Below are 23,184 nucleotides of genomic sequence, written 5' to 3'. Positions count from 1 at the left end.
GAGCTCTCATTTCATTTGCCTGTGGTTGGGGTCCTTGAGAAAAGACAAGACTTTCAAAGAAAATACTGTAATTTGGAGCAGATAATTTTAGTTTTTAGAGTCAACCTTTTTTTTTTTTAAACCAAGAATCAGCATGCAAATACTAAACACAGCATATTGTAATTATGAATGACTAATGAAAATGAAACCGAAGTTCATCCTCTTTTGTAGGAAAGAAATTACTGTGCTTTCCTTACTCTAGAAACATAAGAATTTTCATTGTAACCTTATACATATGTTTTCATTTCCTTCCTCAAAGATATTCTATACTTACATAAAACTTCATTTCAAAGCAAAGGATTTCTTTTTTTTTTTTTTTTTTTTTTCTTTTTAGGGATATTAGAAAATATGACCCTCTCAGGTATTGGTTAGAAGTCTATGTGCAAACCGGTATCTGGGGCTTACTGAAGTTTGAGAAGGAAGAAAAAAGATGATTTGGCACTTTAAAAAGCATAAGTAAATTTTAAAAATCACTTTTTATTGAATTCTAGGCAACAAATTAAACAGTGAAATTCTTAAGACAAAATTGTCTTTGAACCCTTAAGCTGGTCTTCAAACTCAGAAAAATTTAGTCTCTGAAACTGCCAATGAATTACATGATCCATTTGACATTAGACTTGTCGAGACAGAAGCAAACGATTTTGGACTTAGGAATCAAAAAGCAAAAAATTGGCAAGACCTTATTGTATACTTTGTGAATTTTATCTTTTTTTTAACAGATTATAAAATTTCAGGGAGGCTATTAGTGGCTGTTTCTGTGAAGTATCTATATTGGTTTATCTGTTACCATCTTAGGTAGGTAGGTAAGACTGAGTTATGTAAAGAAGAGAAATGACAAAGTTTCCCTAGTACCTTCACAAAATTGGATTTAAATTTTAAAACTTGAGTCACCAAAGAAATAATATGAAACCCAATGCTATTATGCTGTAAATAAAAGAAAAAAATATAGAGCATATAAATGCTCACTGGGAAATGACCGAGCACATAAGTACTTCCAGAAAAGATTATATCAAGCATGGCAAACTCATGGTACTCATTATGCCACTCCCTGCTCCAGAGCCCATGGGAGACATTTCTAATTAATTATCCTTTCCCTGCCAAGCCCTCAAACTGTCTCCCAATGCAGAGCTTCAGGCAGCTTTTGCCTTGTGCTTGGCATTGACATTCAGATGAAACCTATTTGCCATCTCTGGAATCACTATAACCATTTCATCCAAACTGAAAATAAGTCATGGGCATAGCTGATTTGATTTTATTACTAGGAATAGGGCACTTATCAATAGGAATCTCGAGGCAATGCTGCCATGATACTCAGCCATGATGTGACTACTAAAAAAACTCCAGCACTTTCATGGAGACAGCATGGGGCAGGGGTGAACAAACAAGCCATTTAAATCTCTAGCTCTGTAATGTTCAGCAAAGTTTTCACATCTGTAAAATAGAGATCATGATACCTATCTCTCAAGGTTGTTATGAAGATTAAAAGAGATAGGCCATATCAATCATCCTAAGATAGGTGCTTGCTCAATGTCAGTTCCAAATTCTATCTAGCTGCATTATCATAAGGAGGACCCTAGAGCAGTGCATCAGAAGTGGTTAACATGGTTGGAAAGTAAAATAGTGAAGATGTTAAAGTAATCAGAAGTAGTTTAGGGCACATATAGGGGGAAAAATTAGGAATTCCTACTTAACACAGTAGTGATCAAGATAGTCACAAGCCTTTCATCTCTTGAGAGCGTAAACTCATGCATTGTTACCCAAGGTGTGGTACGGGTACCAGTGGTGGTGCATGGTGTTCACCACTGGCAACTTACTAGCTGCTTGGCTTTAGAGAGGACCTGAATTGTCATTTCAAATATAGCTTTTCAGCTTATACAAAGCCCATCATACAAAGCGGATCATCAAGGGGGAAGAACATATTTAGGATCCAAGAGAAGAGCCCTCTCTGAATTCTTCTTCAGTGTGGATCTGATTTCCTAGCAGGTTAGAATTTTCTTTTTAAGTGTTTATATATTTAAGTAATCTCTACACCCAAGTGAGGCTCATGACCCCAGGATCAAGAGTTGCATGCTGCTCCAAATGACCCAGCCAAGTGCCCCTAGAATTTGTTATATATTTTCAAGGTGATCTCTGGCTCATGATAAGTTATACTGGTTACTGGTTAAGGTTGTCATATTAGCTTTGCCTTTAGTGTACATTAACAAAACACAAACCATGTAAAAATATTAATGGGACATCGATGTGGCAGGAATTATAAAAAAGAAATCTTGTGTTGTAATGACTCAAAGTTGGAAAGAGTAAACTAAAGTGTACCAGAGAAAAAAGTCATAAGGGCCAAGTATGTAGGAAGGGATCTGCTCATTTAGGTAGTAGAAGGTTTCCTTCTCCAGGCTCTGCTTTTGACAATGTTAATGCCTGCCCCTCTACTCTCATTTGTCACCTAGACAAGAAAGAAACTGAGGATAATTCTAAGGACTCAGCATGGTCATTTAAAAAAATTACCCGATCATTTAATTCAATTGCTCCCTCTCTCTTTAATTAAGAAACAATTCATGCTTTGCAATTTAGTCCCTTTTGACACTTAATTAGGGCTTCCAATTTGTAAGGATGAGTGCTATCAATCAAATCAGAAGAGCGGTAACGCTTGTTTGCACATTAACAGCACAGAGGTGGTTATCATCATAGATGGTCCACTCTGAACCAATGAGCAGTATTCAAACAAATTTGTTTCCAGAATTTAAGTAACTTCTCCCCAGGCACTGTGTAGCTCAGAGTCTAATAGGGTTTTACCTGTCATAAGGTAAGTAAACAGGACAGTTGGGATATGGTATACGCCCAAACTAGCATGGTGAACACTCTGACATAGGTCAATAAAATGCCAGGAGTTGCAGATGAGGTTGAGAAAGGCTTCCACAGAGATGGGAAAGCTCAGTTTCATCCTGTAGGAGGAGTTGGGACTAGCTGGGAAGAGAAGTTGGGCAAGAAATAGTGTCTAGTTGGGGTAGCTTGGGCAAGGGCGGAGAGGCCCAGGGGAATGTGGTGCTGGTGGAAAAATTCAAGCAGCCTGTGAGGCTGGAGTACGAGGAGGATTGTTTGAGTGGCAAGAGGGGAGGGAGTGTGGAGTTAGGGCATGAAGGAGTTAGACCATGAAGGGCCTTCTGTGAAATGCTAATGAGTCCAGATTTGTGAAAGACAAAATGCATCAGACAATTAAAGAGGTGATTTTATTCAGGCTGTCGTGAAAGGGAGAGCATTCATCAGTGAGGACAGTCTCCAGAGAGGGAGGATAGTGGAGATTTTATACAACAAGCAAGTCACTGAAAAAAAGGTCTCTGGATTTTATCAGGGAACATGCAAGGGCAGGCTGATCCTTCACAGGATTACAAAGGGTGGGGGTGGGTGGTTTCTCCCCCACCTCCAGCCTCCTTCAGCATAAGACCCAGGCCACGTTCAAAGTCATCAGACTTTGTCCTGGTTGCCCCAAGGAGGATAGTCAAGGCACTCAAGGTTTGGAAGCAGGAGTGAAGTCTGATCACATGAGGCACACCCCACTGACCGCAGCCATCACTTGCCCCTCCTCCCCCCCAGAAGAACTTGCCTGCCAATCTAACCTTGTCAGGAGGCAAGAATATTTTTTTTTTTTTTGAGATAAAAGAATTGCAATTCATGGTACAAGATATCGTAGCAACCCAAATAGTGCCCCCACGTGAGCAAAAGTCAGGAGTTTTTTTAAGCACAAAGGGAATGCTTGTATATGTTGATTACAAAGGTTTTTCTTCTGTTTTTTTTTAAACTAGTGTGGGCAGTAGGAATTCTTCTCATCTAGATCGAATATAATTGGTTACTAAGGCTTTGTCTAGAAAAGTCTCACTCTATGTAGCAAGTTGCAGGTTTTTGGGCTGAGTCCTGGGAATATTTACAGTTTGGTCCAGTTCAAAATTTCAGGGTTCTACTGGTGAGGATGCTCCTAAGCCCGTCTCCATTTAAAAACTCCTTGACATAGGTAACCCCATTTCATTTCCCCTTCCACGAGCCTCTGGCCTATCACATGCGCCTGTCTTGTTCCTCACTTTCATCTTTGACACTAACCCCAGGCTCCCCGGATCTCCGTCCAAGCATCATATCTTAGTTTGATGACCAGGAGTCTCCCATTCCTGCCTCTCGCCCTGAGGCTTGCATATACCAAGACCACCATTCCTCATAAGACTTACACCATATTTTAACCCATTTTCTTAGAGAACCTTATCTCTTTCCTCCCTTCCAACTGACTCCTTTTGATCACACCAGCCCACAGTTCCTAAACCATCGGGGGAGTATCTTGGTTAAATAGCACTTCCTGGGTAAAGGAAAGTATTGGCAAATTCTGGATTGCTGCACCAACCTAGTTAATTTTCCCTACAGTCAGCCTGTTGTCAGCCTGGACAAGGGCTGGCACTGGTGATCTACGCACCACTTCCTACAGTGTAGGGGTACAGGCAGCTGCAGCCTTGGACACACGAACAAGCTCAGTCCTGAGTTGAGCTGCTCAACTCCCAGCCACTCAAGCCCTGAGTCACACAGTAACTGGGTTTTGCAAACCTTGGGCTCCTTTGAGTTGGCTGGAATAATGATTCTCCCCAATCTGTTAGCACATAAGGGAGCATCATGTATAAGATTAATATTGTACCGTAGGATAGACTGGGGGGGAAGGGGCAGGGGAGGAACACTACAAGTTACATGGTTCTAACATTGCGTCATCAAGTCCAGCCCAAACACAGCAGTGTTTGATAGTCCTGATGGCTTCGGCTGGTGCCACACAAACTTCATTAGGTATGTAGATGTTGAATCATAGTAATAAAATGATTTTGTTCTATTCCTTTTTAAAAAAAATATTTTGTTTATTTGACAGAGAGAGCACAAAGGAGACCTTCTGCTTCAGGAAAAACAAAAACTAATAAAAGATATAACTGAGGTTATTCAAGTTTCACAAGATATAATCCAACAAATATAATACACAGCTTCCACAAGCATCCAAAAGCTTTCTGGAGATGCAAAGACCTCTAAGTAAACCCAATTACCATCATGGTAGCTGGTTGAAGGTCACAGAAAACCAAGAATGCTTATGCACTAGGGTTGGGTTTTTTGGTAGTTTTGTTTTTTTTTTTTTTTTTTTTTTAAGACGGCTATCATATAAATGGCAGATCTTTATTTCTGTAACAAATGGTTTTAATGTAAAAAGGGTTGTACTATTATGAATTTAAGCAAAATTAAATTGAGCCATGGAACTTAATAATACCCTTGATAGATCATTATTCTTAACATAGCTCCCTTTGTTCTTATGTGCGTATCAAGTCCATTTGCTTCTAATATAATTTTCAAAGTAAAGCATAAGGTTTACCAATTAAATCCTTCTCCTCTCCCAGTAAATTCTACTAGCATTTCCCGTCACAGTCATCTTTTGCAATTGCATAGCAATTTCTAAGGTCCTCCAAGTGTTTTACAAGCATTAATTAAGCTTTGCAATAGCCCAGCAAGGGAGAAGACCACAGTCTACCCAGGAGTCCTCCTCGTGCTGAGGCAGTGGTTGGAATGACATTTGTTCCTGTCACTCACAATCAGCACATGGAGCTCTAACCTGTGGGAGGAGATGTGCTGATTCTGCCAGAATTACAAGTGACACCACGATGCTCCACTTGCTCTAACAAAGGAAGATGGGGTGACTTTTCCTATCAAGTAATTGCACTCATACAGTATGTGAAGATACTTATTTTTATCCATCCTTCTGAATAACTGATCCGGTTTTTCAATGTTTTGAAATCAGCTTCAAGTCAATGTTCTATGGATCCCGTTCTATTCATAAACACTGATTTAGTAGCAGAGCTTTAAACTTATGTAGCTAGCCATCGGAAAACGGGAAATGGCCATGCAGACCCTAGCTGGCGAAGTGTCTACTTCTAGACACACGTGGATCTCATCCCACCTTCGAAATGTGTATATTGAACCCTAGCCCCTCAACCGCCCTTAATGCTCAGTAGACACTGTCTGCTGAGTATGATGCCTCTTTGGCTCTCAACCCTGACTACACCTCATAACCATGTGGGGAGCTATTTTAAAATACTTCTAGAAGCTACCTTACACTAATTAAAACAGTCTCCGGGGAAGAAGCTGGGTGTGGGCATTTCATATGCCCCTGGGTTATTGCTACCAGCAGCCCTGGTTAATACCCCTTGAGGAGCAGCTGAAGTTCTCAGGAGTCAGGTGAAGCAGCTAAGCCCTTCCTGAAGGCTGTGACCTCCAATTCTAAGAAACGCCCTTTGCAAAAACCTTCTAAATTCTTTGCACTTGTCACATTGCCTTTTATGATTTCCAATTTTCTCATGTTACAAGTACCTGATTGCTGGCTTGAAACGTCATCCAGCAATAGAGAGGGACTGCCTGTACTCAACCCGTTCTCACCAGCGTTGTGAAAATTAATAAAAGGAGACCTTACTAATGTAGTCCAGAGGCCACGAGGGGAAGCTCTCACATCCTATGATTTTAGTCAATTGCAAAACCAACAGGGAGTGGTACTTTGCAAATTGATACTACTTTCACCCCAATAGGAAGAAAGGTTTTCTCCTGGCCTGGAAAAAGCCCAAAGAGAGACTGTCACAATTCAGTGAATTGAACTGAACTCCCAGTTTATTCCAATAGGCTTTTTGTTTATAAGAACCCCTCCCAACTACCCTTCCTTGGGCTTTCCTCTGCAGAAGAGCAACCGTTCCCTTTGTTTTCTGCACTTGCCTGTGGTTTTGCAATAGTTTGTGTGTACTGAATTGAAATTCCCTGCTCTTCCCAAATAAACACATTTTTGCTGGTAGAATAACTGATGGTTTTTTTTTTTTTTAATTTATTTATGATAGTCAGAGAGAGAGAGAGAGAGAGACAGGCAGAGGGAGAAGCAGGCTCCATGTACCAGGAGCCCGACGTGGGATTCGATCCCGGGTCTCCAGGATCGCGCCCTGGGCCAAAGGCAGGCGCCAAACCACTGCGCCACCCAGGGATCCCATAACTGATGGTTTTATGTTTGAGGTTAACAAGGTCAGTGGATGTCTGCTGGGGTGTTATCCTTGGTATATTGCCTAGTGTCCATCTCGGGCTTTACTGGCTGCTCCCATGATGATAATTCTAGGCTTGGGTGCCAAAATATTACAGAGGGGAATAGCTTTATAGGACAGATGGCAGGTACCATGCCAACATATAGGCTGATGCGTCAAGGAGGACATGCTATAGACTGCAGAAGAATTGTAAAACAGATCAGCTGGGATGATACCAAAGATGTTACCTAGGTTAGCATTTAGTTAAGTCAGACATTATCCCCTCGTTAAATCTGTCATAAGATATTTTTTTCTACATGGGTCTTAATGGATGAAGATCTGCAATATTAATTATGTAGGAAAGGGAGAAGTTATGCTTCACAGCAGTGTTTGATAATCCTGATGGCTTCGGCTGGTGCCACACAAACTTCATTAGGTATGTAGATGTTGAATCATAGTAATAAAATGATTTTGTTCTATTCTTTTTTTAAAAAAATATTTTATTTGACAGAGAGAGCACAAACAAGTGGAGCAGCAGACAGAAGGAGAGGGAGAAGCAGGCTCTCTGCTGAGCAGGGAGCCTGACATGGGGCTCGATCCCAGGACCTGGAGATCATGACCTAAGCTGAAGGCAGATGCTTAACCAACTGAGCCACCCAGATGCCCTTCATTCTTTTAAATTTTTTAAAAAATTTTTTAAATTTACCTTCTGATCATACCAAGGTAATAGGCTCAGTTTAGTGTTAATAAGTTTTTAACGTCTTTCTGGTAATGATAGTATCTCTTTTTAACGAAGAATTTGGGAAAAATGGTAACCAGCTGGAATAGAAGACCTGGTTTCATTTGTATTTATGTGTTCTCTTTTATTCATGACCAGCAATAATGTTTTCCAGTTTGGGACGGTGATTTAGAGCTTTTTTATAATCACACGTATTTAAGAAAATGTGAGTTGATTTAAAGAGATAATAACCAGGTGGTGCCCATATATAGCAAAAATTGCAAAGGGGATCTATTAGTTTACCTGGAAACTATTCCACCACTACCTTTTTTGAAGATGGACATGTTCTTAAACCAATATCATTGTCAACTTGATCTTAAGGCAAAGCATCATGCCTCATTTTTTAAAAATGAAGTAATTAATACTTTAAATTTAAATGCATCTCAGATATATCATGCACAACTATCCCTAACTTAGTTTCTAAGTGGGAAGGCTTTAATAGTGTCATATTCAACTGTTTGGGTTATTATCCATAACTTCAACTTGTTTTTAGTACTCATACTGGATTGCTTTTGAAAGCTTCAAAAAAGTTTTCTAGAAGGTAAGCATCTATTCAATTCAATGATGAACACAGATGCAAAAATTCTCAACCAAAGGTTCATACACCATGATCAAGAGGTATTTATTCCAGTAATACAAGGATGATTCAACATCCACAGATAAATAATTAATAAAACTAAGGATAAAAGTCTTATGATCCTCTCAATAAACACAGAAAACATTGGACAAAATTCAAGATCCATTCATGTTCATGATAGAAGTCTCAACACATTGGGTATAAAGGGAACAGACCACAACACAGTAAAGGCCATATATGACAAACCCCCAGCTAACATACTCAACTGTGAAACACTGAAAGCTTTTCTTCTAAGATCAATAACAAGACAAGGGTGACCACTCTCAGTACTTTTATTCAACATACTAACTGGATGTCCTAGCTGGAGCAATTAAGCAAGGAAATAAAAGGTACCCAAATCAGAAAGGAAGAAGTAAAGTTGTCTCATATTATATGCAGATGACATGATATTTAATATAGAAAACTCTGAAGACAATTGCAAAAAACTGATAGAATTAATGAATTCACTAAAGTTGCAAGATACAAAATTAATGTAAAAATCATTTGCATTTCTATATGCCAACAACAGAAAGAGAAATTAAGAAAATAATCCCATTTACAATAGCATCAAAACCAAAAAAATACATAGGAATAAATTTAACCAGTGAGGTGAATTATCTGTGCACTGAAAACTATACACTATTGTTGAAAGAAATTGAAGACACAAATAAATGAAAAGATATTCCATGTTGATGGATTGGAAGAATATTGCTAAAATGTCCATACTACTCAAAGCCATCTCCAGAATTGATACGACTCTTACCAAAATTCCAATTTTGTCACAGAAATAAAGACAATCCTAAAATTTCTATGGAACCCCAAAAGACTCCCAAATAGCCTAAGCAATCCTGGGAAAGAAAAACAAAGTTGATTTTGTTTTCAAACCATGCTACTGATTTCAAACCATGTTACAAAGCTATAGCTATCAAACATTGTAGTACTAGCATAAAAACACACATTTAGGGACACCTGGGTGGCTCAGCGGTTGAGCATCTGTCTGACTTTGGCTAAGGGGGTGATCCCTGAGTCCTAGGATGGAGTCCCATATCAGGCTCCTTGCATGGAGCCTGCTTCTCCCTCTGCATATGTCTCTGTCTCTGTCTCTCTCATGAATAAATAAAATCTTTAAACACACACACACACACACAAAAACCCACACACATTTACCAATGGAACAGAATAGAAAGCCCAGAAATAAACACACACACATATGGTCAATTTACGACACAAGAATATACATATAATAGACATAAATCGAGTTGGAAAAACTGGACCGCTATATTCCAAAGAATAAAAGTGAACAATAAATATATATATCAGCTCAAAATGGATTAAAGACTTGAATGTAAGTCCTGAAACCCTAAAACTCCTCCAAGAAAATAAAAGGTAAGCTCCTGGATGTTGGCCTTGGCAATGAATTTTTGGGGAGTTGACATCAAAAGCAAAGGAAACAAAAGGAAAACAACCAAGTGGGACTACATCCAATAAAAAGCTTCTATGCAGCAAAGAAAACTATCAACAGAATGAAAAGGCAACCAAGGAATGGGAGAAAATTTTTGCAAACCATGTATCTGATAAAGGATTAACATTCAAAATATACAAAAAGTTTATATAACTCAGTAGCGAAATAAAAACCAACTCCATTTAAAAAATGGGCAGAGAACCTGAATAGACATTTGTCAAAAAAAGACATACAGATGGCCAACAGGTACGTGAGAAGGTATTCTACAGCACTCATCATCAGGGGAAGGCGCCGATGTGCTTTCACATCCTGTGAGATGGAGCTCGATCTGTCGATTAACAAAAAGACAAGCAATAGCAAGGCAGGGAGGTGGAGCAAAGGGAGCCCGGTTTGCAGGGGGTGGGAATGTAGACTGGCACAGCCCACAGGCGCCGGGAAAACCAATACGGAGCTTCCTCAATAACTTACACACAGAACTACCTTATGACCCAGCAATCCCACTTCTGGTTATATATCCAAAGGAAATGAAATCCTCATCTTGGAAAGCTATCTGCACCCCCATGTTCATAGCAGCATTATTATTCACTAGGGCCAAGGTAGGACAACAACCTAAGCGTCCATCAACAAATGGTTAAAGGATACCTATGGAATATTATTCAGCTGTAAGAAGAAGGAAAATCTGTCATTCTAACTCTCTGGATACCAAGCAGGTGTCCTACAATTCAATTCTGACAAACTACCTGGTGTCAGCACAGAACCCACAAGTTACAGGCTCAGTTTCCCCAAGACTGCCTCCCACTTCAGGTGCCAGGAACAAGTAGTCAGTCCCCTAGATTGGCCTATGGTTCTGTCCAATGTGGCTACAAGTTGGCGGTCCCGCCTCAGGTTCAGTAATTTGCTGTAATGACCCACAGAACTCCAGAAAACACTTTCGTTCCCTGGCTGATTACAAAAGAGATGACAAAAGACACAGTTGAATAGCCAGATGACGAGGTACAAAGAGTTAAACAAGAAAGGATCCAGAGTCCAGAAGCTTCTGTGCCACCTTCTCAGCTTGTGGATATGTTCACCGACCCAGAAACTCTCCTACTCCTGAATTTATGGAGGCTTCATATAAAGTAGTCCTGTTTATTTCAATCTCTGGCTCCCTCCCCTCCCCAGAGGATGAAGATTGGAGCTAAAAATTCAAAGTTTCAGATCATGGCTTGGTCTTTCTTTTGGCCAGCCCTCATCCAGGAGCCCACCAGGAGTCACTTTATTGACACAAAAGATGACCCTATTACTGGGAATATGACAAGGATTTAGGAGCTTGTGCCAGGAAATAGGATCAAACACCAAATATCAGAACAAAGGATGCTCTTGGCACCTCTTTTACTTTACTCTTACCAGGAAATGACAAGGTGTTTTTTTTTTTTTTTTAGGAGATTTGGGTCAGGAACTGGGGAGAGAGACCAACACATTTTTTTCTTAGTTCACAGAACAAAACAGACACCTATAGCCTAGTTAATGGTATCCCACCAATGTCAGTGTCCTGGTGTTGGTATTCCACTACAGCTACAGAAGAAGGGGAAAGGATATACCAGACTACCATTTGTATAACTTCCTGTGAGTCTTCAGTAACTATTTCAAAGTAAGTAGTTTTTTTTTAAAGTACACTTAATCTTTCCAGAAACGCAGTGATTATTTTTAAGACCAGAGACATGACATATGTGATTTCTACTCTATCTACTCGAACATGCAGAAGCACAAGCACATTTCTGCTATCTACCCAAAGGTGTGAGAAAAATCATCAACAGGTGTGAACCTGTGTAAATAAACTTTCTGAGAGATGTTAACAGAATCCACTCTTTGGAGCTAGGACAGAAATACTTGCCTTATGCATTAGGTGGTCTCCAGTTTACCTGCCAAAGTTGCAAAAAGGATACTTAGGGCCAAAACTTTTTGGAAGGATGAAGAGATGAAATACAAACAGCCTCTTTTGTAGAGAAAATCAGCAGTAGTTGACAGGTTTCTCTGCTCGGCTCCTCTGCAGGCGACTCCCGCACCTTGCCCTGCGGGGTGTGCTACAGTGCTGGGGTGGCGAGGTGGTGGTGGGGAGACACCTTCCTCTGTCTTGGGAAACTCATCACAAGTAAAAAATAAATAAGTGTCAACCGTGGTGAAACTCAAAATCCCCCATCCCAATGCAGCTCACTTTCTTGTTTTCTTTCCACGGCCTTTGTCTAATCAGCCACTCTGCATGTGGGCACCCCGCGAGATGGCAAACAGGCAGATTGCAAACAGGCGCTGGCGCATAGGGCCCTCCCTTAGCTCACTCTACAACTCTTTTCATCTAAAAATCCTGGGACTTCAAACTCAGAAACCATGTCTGAAGCAAAAATAACAAAGGAAGCCTTCGTATAAAGACAGATTCTCAGGCTCCTTAGGTGGTGCCACTTACAACACAGGGGAAGCATCTGGAAAATCAGCTTTGTTCTGTGGAGTGAATTAGCCTTTAAGGCTCCACAGTTGCCAAAGCACCAGAAGTCCTTCTTGCACTGTTACCTCTCAGCACACTTGAGGGCCCGAGTGCTGGGCTCACAGATGGAGAATTCAGGTGAGTTACCTGGACAGCTCACATCTTCCCTGCACCCCTCTCATCCTTATTATTGTTACCCATCGGGTACAGGGGGCGTGCGTTTACACAACTCAGTATGCACTTCGTGTGCGGCTACACGAAGCCATTGGAGTCATCTGGTACTTGAGGAGCTTGAGTGTTTTAGAACTTCCACGGTGAACACAAGTCAGAAACTTCGCAAACATTCGTGTGTGCAACAGAAGCGATGACTGGTGCAGAAATGGTGTCTGCTGTACTGAAGGCCCTGTGGCTGACTTAGTGGATTTTTTTTTAAGATTTTTTTTTTTTTTTTTATTCAGAGAGACACAGACAGAGAGAGAGGCAGAGACATAGGCAGAGGGAGAAGCAGTCTCCATGCAGGGAGCCCGACGGGGAACTCGATCCCGGGACTCCAGGATCACACCCTGGGCCAAAGGTGGGCGCTCAACTACTGAGCCACCCAGGGTGGATTTTTAAGAAGTTTTCACTCTTCCACTCGCACAAGGCCGCCAGTTGGGCTACTGGCTCTGGGACCATGTTTCAAAGGCTACACCACCCTATTTCACGACTGGCCAAACAAAGCTTTTTCTAATCAGGAGGCAGGGGCGCCTGTGTGGCTTAATGGGTTAAGCGTCGGACTCTTGATTTCAGCTCAGGTCCCCATCTCAGGGTTGTGAGATCAAGCCCTCCTGTGCAGAGCCTGCTTAAGATTCTCGCTCTCCCTCTCCCTCTACCCTCCTTCCCCCAAATAAAACGACAGTGTGAAAAACAGCACCAACAGCACGAAGCAGCAGCCTCTTCTTAAGTAACACCAGCATGTAACTGAAATACGGCTCCGAGCCCAGAGCTTGTAGAGACGCCCTGCTTACAGATTGACGTTTGCAGCCCGTTACACATTTGAGGTCAATCATCAAACATCCAGAAACGCATATACTGAGAGGCTCTCTTTCTACCCTGAACCAAAAAGATCATGGCCTTGTATTAGTTTTCTCTTTCCGATCTAACAAACGACTTCAGCAACTTAAATTGTTCCAAACTTATTATCTAATAATTCTGTAGGTCAGAATTCGGATACAGTTACGGGGCTGGAGTCAAGGTGTTGGCAGGGCAGCATTTCTTTTTGGAGGCTCCAGGGAGGATCCTGTTTTCTTACCTTTTCTGGCTCGCAGAGGTCGTTCATATTCCTGAGCTCGTGGCCTCCTTCCTCCATGTTCAAAGCCAGTGAGAGGAATTCAAGTCCCTTTAATGCTGCCATGTTCCTGGTCGTCTGCAGCTGAGGATGCTTTTCTGCTTTTAAGCACTCCTGTGAGTAGATTGGATTCACCTAGATAATTCAGACTAATCTCCACATCTCCAGATCCTTAACTTTCACCATCTCTGCAAAGTCCCTACTGCCACGCAGGATACATTCACAAGTTCTGGGGATTAGGAGGTGGGCATCTGTAGGGGCTATGGTTTTGCCACTGTAGGCTTCTGCACAGAAGTATGCCCGGCTCGTGGTAGACTGTGTGTCTTAGCTTGGGCCGCTGTAACAAAGCACCATAGACAGGGTGGCTTATAAATAGCAGAAACCCACTTCTCACAGTTCTGGAAGCTGGAAGTCTGAGAGAATGCTGGCAGCCGGATCAGGTTCTAGTGAAGGCCCTCTTCCAAGTTGCAGACTGTCAATTTCTTTTTTCTTTTCTTTTTTTTTTTTTTGTTCAGACTGTCAATTTTTTACCGTATCCTCACATGATGGAGAGCACGATGAGAAGAAGCAAGGGTTCTCATGTTTTTGTTTTTTTTTATAAGGGTACCAAGCCCATTCCTGAAGTCCCCACCCTCGTGACCCCATTACCTCCCAAAGGCCCCCCTCTTAATACCATCCCGTTGGTGATTAGGATTTCAGTGTATGAATCTAGGGACACACAAACATCCAGTCCATATCACCAGAGGACGATCTCTTGGTGCTTCTGTTTTAACAAAACACAGATAATGGAAAGCTTGGGAAATTACTGACATGGACTCCCATCAGCTGTTACAATTCAGAGATTTACATTTCAAATCATGCACAGCCCTATTACTTTGATGAGAAGGCTGTGGCCCTTCAATCATTGCAACTTGGAAATTTTTTTTTTGGTAAAGATTTATTTATTCATGAGAGACAGAGAGAGAGAGAGAGAGGGGGAGAGGCAGAGACACAGGCAGAGGGAGAAGCAGGCTCCATGCAGGGAGCCCGATGTGGGACTCGATCCTGGGACTTTGGGATCATGCCCTGAGCTGAAGGCAGACACTCAACTGCCAAACCACCCAGACACCCACAACCTGGGAATTTAGATCATGTGATGGGAAGCTCATGATCTACCATCCAAGAGGAAGAAGGATTCACATTGATTACGTTTCTACTCTTCAAGGAGACTCATCTTTATGAACTGTACCACTCAGGTGCCTTTGACCTCTGCCTAAAGGTTGACTTTGGTCAATAGCCTGCACTAGCAGATCAGGAGGTATGATGAGAACTTGAGGAATTGATTCGGTCAATCCCCATCCCTTTGGGCCCCAGTTTGGCAGTGCCTGCTTTCTTCTACCTCATATTACAGCTTCTCTTGACTATTCCCTCTCCTGCGGCTACAGGTCTCTCTGAGTTCTGGTGAGCACTCCTTCCCCGTGGTCCTGGAGGTCTAGAGGTGGTAATGGCCCCCACTGTTGTTAGCCCGTGTATGGCTCACCATTCCTTGCTGGTCCTGCTTACTTCTGCCCACACCCCGACTAACACTTCCTTTATTAAACTCTCCTCAATTATCTTATTTCTACGTGCCAACCATCTCTTGCCAGCACCCTGTCTGATACACCTGGATGTGTCAGCATCTTGTGATCTTGGCCAAGTTACTCAACCTTCTCGAACCTCAGCATTTTCATATGTAAGATGGAGATAAAAATAGCTACCCCTATGCTGGTGGCGACAACTAAATTATTTAATTCATATACAGCTTAACTTAACACAGTGTTTGGCACACAGTGAACATTTAAGTATATTTTTGTCAAAATAAAGGAAATGAATTCTCTGAGGAACCGAAAGCTCCATCTGGATCCAAATGTTCCACCACATTACTTCTTAAAATGTACTTTTGGCTCCAATGAAAAAGTTTTATTTTGAGCAACCATTAAACCAAGGTCTTTGGATTTACCCATAACTAACTGTTAATAATGCTGTTCAAGGTACCACCCAAATAGTCCTCATGTACTGAGGGAGGTACAAATCCAAGTATATTTACTTTATAATTTGATACTTCTGGAATTTTCCAGTATGACACTGAGTCTCTGCTTTCTAGTTTTCTGGATATAGAACAATTTAAATAATGTAAGCAGAGAACTGTTACAGTAGATTAGGTAATATTTAGGAAATAAAAGTCTGTCTATAAATCAGTTCAGACTCTCTAACTGCTTCTCAGCTTACAAAAAGTTTACACCAGGATCTACTTACAGCTATAAGAATATAAATGTAGAATTTTTAAAAGGACATTCAACTTTTAAAAGGTGATTTTTTTTAAAGTGATGTTTGTCATGGAATCAGGAAAAGGATAAAATTGCAAAAACTGCAAGAAGTCCATCAGTATTTTGGCACATGCTGATCCAAGTTGAGAGAGACAGAGACAGAGAATTGGAGTTTCCCATGTCACCTTTCCAGATATGGATGAAAAAAACTTATAACAGCCAGCATCAGACCCTTTAGGCAGTCTTGCTGTTGTTGGTTTCAGACTATCTAAGAGAATGGAAGGGAGCACGGGTGTGGGTGGGAGGTACTAGAGGAAAATCCACAATGAGTGGTTCAAGCTTTATAAAATTTAAGTTGTTCACCTTGCTGTGATTTAACCTCTGTTTCCCAATATCTTTGGTAAAGCCTGCTACACGCTCAAATGTCTCATCTGTGTGATTTTCTCAAGAAGAAAATGGGGCTCCAGTCCACATCTGGGTTAGTACAAGAGTGGGGGCAGGGAGGCCAGACCAAAGGGCACGAGGAGGTCAGCAGAAGTGGGAACTCAGAGCAGATATAATTATAGAAACATGATCCTGAAGGCCTTTGTGCAAGTATCAGGGAGAGTTGTTAGACTTACCACAGGACAGAGAACAAAGAATTTAAACCAACTTTATTTAAATCTGAAAGGGCAGGATCACCTCAGCTGATAACTGAATTTGTCAGGAATCCCAGTGAAAAAATAGAAATATGAAATTAGAGCTACTGGTGTCAATCTGTTAGAATAGCTATATTTTTACTGTTAATGTTTTCTTGACCCCATATTTTAATAGTTCTTGCTAAATCTATACAAAAAACAAAGTAAGAGCTTCTAGTCCATTAAAAGGTTAGTCAAATTTTTTGCCTTGACAAAAGACAGTTTAGCCATTGCTAAAACACTGTATCAACTACTGAGAAAATGCAGTTCATGGCCTTGGACTTAACCACATGAAGACTTTAAACTGTCTTATTTGGTTAGTTAGTTATTCACAGTCAAGCATTTATTGAGTTCCAAATCTATGCTGGCATATGAAATGACTACAAGCCATTGCCTTATCCTGTGATATCTCACCATTTAGGGGTTAACTACAAAATGCTAGATGACATCAATGCTCAAGAGCACTGTTGTCAAAAAAAAAATAGAAAGGCACATGCCCACCATATACACCCATAGACCCACACACACCCTCTCATTTTGGGCATCTACAGGCTTTACAATGATCTCTAAACCCATGTGGTTTGCATTGATCACAACAGTTGCTAAAATTTTACAATTTGTAATGATCATAGTCTCTTTGCCAACTTTTTGTAGAGCTTAAGATTTTTACCCAGGGCTTATGGCTTCACATGTCTCTCCAAGCCAAGAAAAGCCTTATGTAACAATGATATTCTAGGTCGTTGTCCATCAAAGAACCCAGATTCTGTTAGGCCACCTCCAGTGGAAGTGGTTGTTTGGAGGACTTTCTATACTTATCTCTTAGCTTGTGTAAAGGATATAAAAATCGACAGTGACCTTTTTTATAAAAGTAACTGAGCAATTTAACAGGACAGTTTCTGGAGACCTTTAAAGGTGAAAGTAAATTTTTGATTTTTGTTCATTATGTTGCCTTGGCTTCATTATATGAAAGTCACCTCATATTTATCAATCCTGGGGGGCACCTGGATGGCTTAGTCGGTTAAATATGTCACTCCTGATCTCGGCTCAGATCTTGATCTCAGGGTCAGGCCCCATATTGGGCTCCACGCTGGGTATGGAGTCTACTGAAAAACAACAAACAAACAAAAACAACATAACAACAAGATATTTATTAATCACCTGCTTTCCTGAAAACCAATGTACCCAGGGAGTTTATAGATAAGTGCAGGGACAAAGCAAGCAAATTCAAAAAATTTATATTTGAAATAACCTAATGTCTAATTTTATGTATTAGCTTTACTAGGCCACAGTGTCTACATTTTGGTTAAACATTTATTCTGGATGTTTCTGTACAGGTATCTTTTGGGTGAGATTAACGTTTAAACTGGTAGACTTTGAATAAAGCACGTTACCCTCCATAGTGTGGGAAAGCCTCATGCAATCAGATGAAAACCTTAATAGAACAAAGACTGACCTCTCACCCTAGCAAGAAAGAGTTCTGTCTTTGGACTCAAACTATAACTCTTCCCTGAGTCTTCAGCCCACCAACTTTACCCATCAGATTTTGGTCTTGCCAAGCCTTTATAATCACATGAGTCAATTCCTTAAAATAAATTATCTCTCTGTCTCGATCTCTCTCTATGCTATTGGTTCTGTTTCTTTGGAGAGCCCTAACTAATATACTACCAAATTAGAGTTTAGGTGTAATATCCATAACAACAAAAAAAAAGTCTTAAAAAGTCTTTGCCAAGTATTCACACTTGCAGGATTATTCTAGAGAAAAATGTGGATGTTGCAGTTTGATTTTTTAAATCATTCCAAGTAATCCTAGCTCAATCTCCTGAAGCAAAGGTTGTAGTTCTGAGTAATTGCACCAGGCAGTACTTATGCAACAAATATTTGGAGGAAGGGGGCACCTATTTTATGTGAAACACTGTTCTAAGTGCTGGGGATAAAGCAGTGAATTACGGAGACAAAAATTCCTGTTTTCATGGAGTTTGTATCCTAGTGGATGGGGATAGACAACAAATAAATTTATATTAGTCTGATGGTGATGAGTGCAAAGGAACTAAAATAATCACCCTACTTTAGGGTGGAGAGTGATGAGATAATTGTGTTTATGTGATTTCATATAGGGTGTTTGGAGTCAGTGACATTTCAGCAAAGACCTAAATGTAATGAAAGAGAGAGTCATGCAGATTTGTGAGTAGGAAGGGTTCCAGGCACTGGGAGTAGCAAGGGCCCAGGCTATGGGGCAGGAATGAGTTCATGGTACTAGAGGAACACAAAGAGGGCAGTATGTCTCGAGAGGCGTGAGCAAAGGATTGTGTAGGAAATGAAGCCAGAGGAGTTTCCATGACTTGACTCTGTAGACCCCAACAAAAATTGAAAAGAAGTCTGAGGACATAGTCTCGGGGCACTCCAGTGTTTAGAGGTCAGGAAAGTAGTCGCATGGAGTCAAAGAGACTGAGGAGGGGGAGCAGGGACGTAGAAGAAAAATCCAGAGAAAGTGGGATCTTGAAGGAAGTGTTTCAGATAAAGGGGGAGTGATCAAAACAGGTCAATTAAAACGAGGACCGGGCATTCATCATTGGGTCTATCTATGTGGAGGTTTATTATAATCTTGCTAATAGGAATTTGGGTACAACAGAGGAAACAAAAGTGTAATTGTAGTCCATTCGAGAATGACTTAGAGGAAAGGAAGTGTAGACAAAAATACTGGAATGCCTTGAGGAGAGTGCTGGAGAAGTTCACCAAGAATACTCACTCGGCCTCAGGGGTGACGACTGTCAAAGATCATCCTGGCCTTGCTGCCCGGTGCAGAGATTCCATGCGGTCCCCTGACCCCAGAGCTCATGGCTCCCCACCCAGAACACGTGGTAGGGGAGCAGAAAGTGGGCCTCGGTGAGGACGGGATGAAACCACGGGTGACCCTTTCCAGCGGAGCTATGCGGAGGCCTCTGACCATGTTGCGGAGCACCCATATGGCCTTCAGGAAGGTGACAGAGGAAACGGTGGACCCCTGAGCCGGGCACCCTCTCAGGTCAGGCATTGCTGACATCCTGGCCTGCACCACGAAGCCAGGCTTCACCACAGCCTACAGAAATGTTACGGAGTTCAAAACGCTGAGGGGCTTGGTGCTACGTGGTAGCCCGACAGAGAGACACTTGTTTGTGTACAGAGTTGACTTCCCACCTTTGGGAAGGTGACAGAGGGAATGGTGCACCCCTGTGCCGGGCACCCCCTCAGGTCAAACATTGTTGACATCCTGGCCTGCACGCTGACTCCAGGCTTCCCCACAGCCTACAGAAATGTTAGGGAGTTGAAAACGCTGAGGGGTTTGGTGCTACATGGTAGCCTGACAGAAAGAACTTTTTGTGCACAGAGTTGACTTCCCACCTTCGCTTCGAGCACATTTACTGACCAAAAAGACAGACACAAAGTACAGACTTTCTGTTGGTATCCAGGAGAAGATTCAGCTGAGAGCTCTTCTTGCCATTTTCCAGGTCACCAGGGACCTGACTGTCACAGAGGCTTAGAGGCTGAGCCTGTTCACGGCCAGTTGGCAGGCCCTGTGGTGATTGGAGAACAGGAAACTGAGTCACGGGCTAATATGCTGCCCAGGCTGGGTAGTGAGGCCAGTCGCCCCGAATTGTGGGAACCTCTGTCCCCGGCACCGGTGGGCAAAGGTTGAAAAAGTACCGTGTCTGTGGCTATTTGGAGCAGGTATAAAACCATCAGAACAGACAGCTGTCTTACTGTGCTGCCGGTTGTGTTTTTACAGGGAAAAAGAAAGTGCAAAAAGTTGTGTGTGGGTTTTTGTTGTTGTTAAGCCTTAAGGCTTTTACCATTCAGTTGCTTGGATGGCAGGAAATTGCCCTCCCGTATTTTGCTCGAGAACTTAAGGGCTTCCAAAGCCTCCATGGTGCCGTTGCCTCCTAACTCCAGGTAAACAAAGCATCTCCACAATCCAGCGTCTAAACCTTCATCTGCCTCACAGTCTGTGTCTGTTCTAAATAGGGTTTAACAGATTTCTGGCCCAAACTATTATACTCTTATAAATGTGCTCAGTTCTCTTACTTTAAAAACGTCTTTTAATTTTTCTGATGCTAGCAGATTCCTAATTGTGGCGGGGACAGTGAAGTGTCACTGTATGGCCATGGGGGCAAGGCTGTATAGTACTCCCTTCTTAATGTACGGAGGGAGATGGGCTCGGGCCAGACTCTAAACCTCCAAGTGCTGAAAAGGCAGGCCCAGTGTCCAGTGTAGTGGCTTATTTTACAGCAAACAGGCTGCCTTTATGATAATGTTCTTCTCAATAAAAATAAAGCAGCTGGCATGTTGGCTGTCTTAAAAAAAAAACAAACAAACCCATCCAGTGTTCATCCCATCAAGTGCCCTCCTCAGTGTCCATCATCCAGTTACCCCATCCCCTCACCCGCCTCCCCTTCCACTACCCTTTGTTCATTTCCCAGAGTTAGGAGTCTCTCATGTTTTGTCACCCTCTCTAATTTTTCCCACTCAGTTCCCCTCCTTTCCCTTATAATCCCTTTCACTATTTCTTATATTCCCCGTATGAGTGAAACCATATGATGATTGTCCTTCTCCGATTGACTTACTTCACTCAGCATAATACCCTCCAGTTCCAACCACGTTGAAGCAATTGGTGGGTATTTGTCCTTTCTGATGGCTGAGTAATATTCCATTGTATATACAGACCACATCTTCTTTATCCATTCATCTGTCAAAGGACATTGAGGCTCCTTCCACAGCTTGGCTACTGTGGACATTGCTGCTATGAACATTGGGGTACGGGTGTGCCAGTGTTTCACTACATCTGTATCTTTGGGGTAAATCCCCACTAGTGCAATTGCTGGGTCATAGGGTCGCTCTATTTTTAACTCTGAGGAACCTCCACACAGTTTTCCAGGGTGGCTGCACCAGTTTGCATTCCCACCAACAGTGCAAGAGGGTTCCCCTTTCTCCACATCCTCTCCAACATTTGTTGTTTCCTGTCTTGTTAATTTTCTCCATTCTCACTGGTGTGAGGTGGTATCTCATTGTGGTTTTGATTTGTATTTCCCTGATGGCAAGGGATGCGGAGCATTTTCTCATGTGCTTGTTGGCCATGTGTAGGTCTTCTTTGGTGAAATCTCTGTTCATGTTTTCTGCCCATTTCATGATTGGACTGTTTGTTTCTTGGGTGTTGAGTTTAATAAGCTCTTTATAGATCATGGATACTAGCCCTTTATCTGATATGTCATTTGCAAATATCTTCTCCCATTCTGTAGGTTGTCTTTTAGTTTTGTTGACTGTTTCTTTTGCTCTGCAGAAGCTTTTTATCCTGATTAAATCCTAATAGCTCATTTTTGCTTTTGTTTCCTGGCAATTCTTTTCAGTTTGAGGTAAAAGGCAGCGAAGAGTGACTTTCTGGCTAGAAAGGGATGTAGGGAAGGGTTTTAAAAATATTTGGGGATTTTTTATTTTTTATTAGGTTAGAGATTTGCTAACTTGCATGTACCCTAATGGGAATGATCCCAGGAAGGGGACGGAGAGGTAGCAACTGATAAGGCGGGGTGGGAGGGAACGGAATCAGTGCACGAAGTTGAATTTGATAGGGAAAAGGGCCAAGTCTGGGATACAGATGCAAATAAGTTTGTATATTCAGTGATGGAAATATGGAGAAGCTCTTTTGACTGGCCAGTTTCTTTCATGAAATAAAAGCCACGAGTGAAGATAGGGGAAGGGATGTTAAATACCAGAAACTTTCTTTCCTGACAGTGGTTCTCTATTTTCTTCAGTTGAGTTTAAGGAATTGCAAGTGGGAGACTTTCTATCTTATCCTCTGTAAGCAGAAGATATTTACAACTGAGGACATCTTTGACTTTTTGAAAGAGATTGACCAAGAACGCCTGCCAGCTATCTCATTGCTTAACCTGTCACTCCATTGCTTCAAGAACCAGGAGCTGTTCAGCTACATTACTAATGGAGTACAGCTTAAGACTGACCTTGACTTCTTCTATGTAGGCTTGGATAAGATCTTACTAATAAAACTGTGTTTTAGTTATTGCACTGGCTCTTATTACTCCTTCCTTGTTTTCAGGATCTAATCCCACAGGGGTTAAGAATACCTGCTTTAGAATTATTATTAAAAACTCATTCCTGGGTATGGGGGTAAGGGAAATGGGTGAAGGGGATCAAGAGATACAAACTTCTAGTTATAAATAGGTCATGGGGAAATACAGTCAATAATACCGTATAAATTTTCCATGGTGGCAGATGGTAACTAGACTTAATGTGGTGATCAGTTTGCAATGGATACAAATGTCAAATCACTATGTTGTACACATGAACATAACAGAATATTGGATATCAATTACATTTCAATAAAAAATTCATTCCTTCTGACAATATACAAGGCAAATACAACAAGCATTTACTAAGTACCCACCATGTACATTGGAACTAATACTTTTTGTTTAATTACAGTTGACATACAATGTTATAT

At 41.5% G+C, this 23,184-nt stretch overlaps 1 pseudogene; it reads left to right on the top strand.

The window, feature by feature from the left end:
* The first annotated feature begins 16,590 nt into the window (after window positions 1-16,590).
* LOC112670844 (replication factor C subunit 5-like) lies at window positions 16,591-20,215 on the top strand (annotated as a pseudogene).
* Window positions 20,216-23,184: the final 2,969 nt, after the last annotated feature.

The sequence above is a fragment of the Canis lupus genome, chromosome 14 (assembly GCF_003254725.2).
Source record: "Canis lupus dingo isolate Sandy chromosome 14, ASM325472v2, whole genome shotgun sequence".
Taxonomy (NCBI): Eukaryota; Metazoa; Chordata; class Mammalia; order Carnivora; family Canidae; genus Canis; species Canis lupus.
The sequence above is the reverse complement of the archived record's forward strand: the minus strand, read 5'-3'. Positions and strand labels throughout refer to the sequence as shown.